The 5,072-nt window shown below is 39.9% G+C and overlaps 2 long non-coding RNA genes across 3 annotated transcripts in view; one reads left to right on the top strand and one right to left on the bottom strand.

Moving 5' to 3' along the window:
- The first annotated feature begins 15 nt into the window (after positions 1 to 15).
- Positions 16 to 3,141, top strand: LOC147819231 (uncharacterized). 2 transcript variants are annotated; one of them, XR_015437113.1, is made up of 4 exons: positions 16 to 245; positions 1,447 to 1,581; positions 1,943 to 2,026; positions 2,423 to 3,141. It is a non-coding gene; the product is annotated as an uncharacterized LOC147819231 (long non-coding RNA). The 2 variants fall into 2 exon arrangements; XR_015437112.1 differs by lacking the exon at positions 16 to 245 and having other exon boundaries at positions 433 to 1,581.
- An 856-nt stretch (positions 3,142 to 3,997) lies between these two features.
- The window catches only part of LOC147819232 (uncharacterized), a 1,523-nt gene continuing 448 nt past the window's right edge, over positions 3,998 to 5,072 (bottom strand). The window contains exons 2-3 of the long non-coding RNA XR_015437111.1: positions 4,710 to 4,847; positions 3,998 to 4,458 (exon numbers count right to left, since the gene is read on the bottom strand). This is a non-coding gene — a long non-coding RNA (uncharacterized LOC147819232). The remainder of the gene's footprint in view (positions 4,459 to 4,709; positions 4,848 to 5,072) is intronic.

Consider the following 5,072-nt stretch of genomic DNA (forward strand, 5'->3'; position numbering starts at 1 on the left):
GATCTTTAAGTGATGAAGAGCCCCGTGTAAAATAAGAAATCAACCATCTGAGAACTCTTCAACAATTGAACCTGCCATTACAAACTTTATTAGGAAAAGAGTAATAGAAAAGGACAGTGACACAACAACACTCAATCCTCTGTATTGAAAGGCAGTAAGTGAATAACAGGTGATAACATATATCTGTATTATATTTTCTCTTACAGTTGTAAAGAATACGATGGGAGATCTGAACGGCAGCACAGGTCAGAAAATGTCTTCATTGAAATAAGACTAAGTCAAAACCTAGAATAATGCTGGACCACGTACGGTCACTTGAGGATGTAGTTGAAAAGTGTCGTGGAACAGTAAATGGTGGAAATGTGATCTCTCAGCTGATGATCGCTCAACTATGGTCGGTCGGTCGGTCGGTCGGTCGGTCGGTCGGTCGGTCAGTCACAGATATTTGCAGTCCAGCCAAAAACATACTGTATTCTAGGGTTTACAGTTTTATACCTTGTTTGTGTCTGTTGTTATGAAGTAAACCCGAATGACGCTCCGCTAGCGGTCTGTCCTATGAAGCAGGATCTGAGGTTATCGAGGTAACTTCACGTTAACACTGTGGTTCACTCATTTAGAGTTTATCATGCTTAATAAATATGACAACTATTATAGTTTCATTTGAATTGAACAGATATTCTTTAATCCGACAGGATTCCTGACAGTGATGAAGGTTTTACTCTCTTCTTCATCACTGCAGCTCAGAACAACATGACGAGACTCTGTGACCACAGCTGGAAATAAAAACCAAACCTTTGATGTCTTTGATTAGAACAATTAGCCACACACTGTTAATTATTTCCATGATTATAAATGAACATTCCTGTCAGACTGACTCATCAGACATCAACTACTTCTCTCTTCTTTGTCTGACATTAACTTTTACTCAAACGTGATGATAATTCATGCACTTATTTACAATATATCTTAAGTCTGACTTAAATAGTAATTATATTTAGCCATTGAAATAATATTTTTTTATTCCAGTCATGTGATCATATTGTTGAACATCACTTTTGGACGTTGTTACAACCAAACTTACCGGAAAGTGTCAGCCTGTCTTTTCATATCATATTAAGAACTTCATGACGATGTTGCTTATAATTAACAACTCCGCCTCTTTCACAGGAACGCACTCGTCACTGGACAGGTGACCCAGGGTTACCTGAGCCAGGTGATAACCTGCTCCGTAGTACAGGCCTCTGGTGAACCACCGGGGCCGGAGACAGACTATCTTCCTTATTCAGTCTCTCACACAGAGCACAGCCTCTGTCTGGATCAACAATAGTTTAGTCTTTATGTACTGTCTCGGTCATAGTCGTTAGTACAAAGCCTCGTTAGCGATGACTTCTCTCTCTCTCCCTCTTCACCTGCTCTCTCTGCTCGGTGTGTCTTCTTTTCTTCCAGGTGCTATGAAGGATCGGACAACACCTGCTCCTGTTGGTGCTGGTGTTTATGTTGGTGCTGGTGCTGGTGTTGTTGTTGCTGTTTTTTTTGTTGGTGTTGGTGTTGTCTTAAGCCGAAAAAAGAAATCTTCAGAACGTAAGTCACTTATTTCTCCTTCCAAACCTCTTGACATTGAACTTATCAATATCCCAACTGCACTGTCAGAATATATTAAAACGTGTGATACGATAATTACAGCAGTTTACTACTGATAGACAGGAAGGAGTGTGTCAAAGTAAAGGTCCTGTCCTTTCACACACCACAACACCTAAACTCTGTTTTTTTCCCCAACCTGAAGTAGACTGTAGCCGCCATGCTCACATATTGTAGGATAAAAAGTTTCCATACAACATGATAAACCACTGTCACTGAATATAATGTTTGGTGTCCAGTATCAGTGATGTTACTGTTTCACCAATACACAGAATGAACTAAGTGTTTACTTCTGCACACACAGCAAGGGCAGAGCCGGTAAACAACATGGAAATGCAGCCACTATCCAGGCGATACGATGACGGGAATGTCACGGATAACGAGCAGGGTAAGAAAACAAAAACATTTAGCGTCAGTGATGATGTATGAGCCTCTCTTCTGATTGGCTGACTGTTTTCTGAGTGGTCCAATAAAAATAAAGTAGATTTAAGGTAAAAACACTCAGAGAAATCAAATCCTGCAAGGTTTGGATGGTGGGTCCAGGTGGGCGGGGCTTGGTGACTGCTTTGTTGTGACATCACAAAGTTCCAGAAGTCCTGACGGCTGGTTTTAAGGCTCAGTTTCTGAATACAGACTTTGTTAGTAAATATCTGTCAACTCTGTGACCAATGTCGAGAATTGTTTAGAGCTGTTTGGAATATGAATAAATGTTAAAGTAGGTAAAAATAAAACCATTCCACTGAAGAAAGACCTTCTCCCCTCTTCGCTCTTCCTGCTGCTGCAGCTGATGAAGAACTGCATCCAGCTTAATGATGAGTCCTGAGTTCTGCTTGGAGGAGGAAGAAGAACAACAACATCAACAGTGAGAATCCTCCGTCACACACGGTCCTGGGAGCGACGTCTTCTCCATCCCTACAAACATTGTAGATCACTACATTCCTCAGATGCCAAACGACCTGATCACAAGGGGACAGCTTTACAGGTGGATGCACCTGAGACGCATTGAGATCCTAGCAGTGTGACTACATCACATGTTAGCAGTGTGAACGCAAATGTGTCCTGGGCCGCCACACTTTCATCATGAACAGAAAATATTGTACTACTTTGGAATATTATTAATTTTTCCCCCTATCACCTCTGAATGAATATGTTTGTATTTGATTATGTATTTATGCGCCCCTTGATTCTCTTACATTTTCAGTTTTCATATTTGCCTTAGTTCTTATGTCATTTAAGTCAAGACTGTTGTGCTGTTGTGTCACTTAAATCACTGTTTATTTTCTTTGCAACAAATTTGATTATTTGTCATTAATATAATTTATAATTTATAAGAAATGTATGTGCAGCACGCCACATCTTAATCTGATGATGATTCTCTGTCTTGTATCGTCTGCAACAACTTCATTTTGCCAGTTATCACCAAATAACCCGGCAATGTTACAGCTACGTGGTGTCTGGTTATGACAGTAATAAAAATAATGTTACACCTCTGTGACTTTACAACAGTGAGTCTTTCATGAATTCAACTGGCCGACTTTCAGTACAACAGGGAGAAGTTATAAATAAATCAATCTTTTCCAGCAAACCAGTACATTTCCCTAAATGTTGTAATATTCCTTTAAAGATTCACCTGTATTGTTTCGTGGTGGATATCTCAGAGCGACTGTTGTGGTTGCTGCCACGCCGGATTTTGTTCTGCGTTCTTGTCTTTGAGGAAGGGGAACAAGAGGTTTGATTCAAGGTTTCTGACAGATAACAGTTCCAGTAACTGGAGGCCTTGAGAAACCTGCTGAGAACCTGTCGCCCTCCTCTGGCTGACACTGGAATAATCATTAATTCACTCACTAAGGATTCGTCCATTTCACTGCTGAGACGCTTAAACCATTTTACTTTTACATATAAACAACCGTCTCATTCTTTTCCAACGCTGCAGTTCACTCACCAGTGAGACTTTCCATTATATGGAAACCGACCTCGTATTTGTTTGTGTGTCGATACTGAATTTAACTGTGATTAGTAAGATTAGGAAACTAATTTTACAGTCTCGAGTCTATCTATCTATCTATCTATCTATCTATCTATCTATCTATCTATCTATCTATCTATCTATCTATCTATCTATCTATCTATCTATCACAGAGCTGCCAGCATGGCTGTAGTTCACAACATCTTTCAGCAAATTATGCCGAGATAGCAAACAAGTATATGATGTGGTCCAGCTGATGACTACAGAAGCTGAGAAAGGCCAAACTCATAAGTGTTTCTATCCCGTTATCTCGAGAAAACAAAGCTCCGTTATCTGTTTTCTCAAGATAACAGGATATAAAAAGATATAAAAACAGGATTCAGACCCTTAGGCTACGTACACACTACATTTTTATTTTTTGGTTTTTATTTATTGTTTCTTAGTTAGTAGCTTAGCAAAGACAGTACAGATAAACATTGGTACATAATATAATGTATACAGCATCAAGCTTATTGGCAGTTTGACTATTTTTTAAAAATAAAACTCATCAGATTTATGAACGAGAACATTTTCAACACGGTTCACTGCGTGCACGTTATTAAATAAACCATGTAGACGTCATTTAAGCATCATGTTAAAGTAGCTGTGAGATGATTAAACAATAAAATAATAAAACATTTTGAATAAAGGATAAATAAAAATAATAAGTAAGTAGTAATATTGTTCAGGATATAATTGGTCGGTTGTTCAGTGTAATTTCTTCTTCCTCTTCTTCTTCCTCCGAGCGGGAAACAGGACTCATCATTCAGCTATGAGACCAGCAGCAGCAGCTCCTCTCTTAGCGTCAGCTCGAGCTGCAGGAAGAGCAGAGAAAGGCTTTATTCATTATCCAATCCCAGAAAACACAAGAACCCATTTTACGTTGCAAGACTTGAATTCTTGAATGTTCTGCAATAGTTGATAAATTTTAAGTTGAGGTGATTTAACTATATCGACTAAATGATATTACAGTGAACTGAGTCTTCACCACTAGTATCTTGTACCTTGATATGATAGATAATATGTACAGGGATCAATATATTGTTTTATTACCAGGGTTTCTTACCTCGAGCCAGCCTTCGGTACAGGTATATACACATGATCATTATGGCAGTGTAGATGACAAACAGCAGGACGGTGCACAGCAGCCTGGGCAGAGACATGAGGGGAGGAGCGGTGGGCTCGACCGTGGGCTGATCTCTGACTGTGACGAAGAGACGACAGAACAACAGTTCATGTTTTATCCAAATATGACACAGTAAATATGGCAGCAGGTTCTTTAAGTCCTGTGAGTTGCAGGGTTGGTCGGTAGTTACTCCCCAACCCACAAGCCCCTTTGTTTCAGAGCTGCGTCCACCCAGTCTGCCCCTCGTCTTCACACCTGCCCACCGCTCCCACGTCCAACCTTTGGACACGAATTCAGAATGTG

This window comes from Seriola lalandi, unplaced genomic scaffold, assembly GCF_002814215.2.
Source record: "Seriola lalandi dorsalis isolate HSWRI2012SDOR001 ecotype SW California unplaced genomic scaffold, Sedor1 jcf7180002054209, whole genome shotgun sequence".
NCBI lineage: Eukaryota > Metazoa > Chordata > Actinopteri > Carangiformes > Carangidae > Seriola > Seriola lalandi.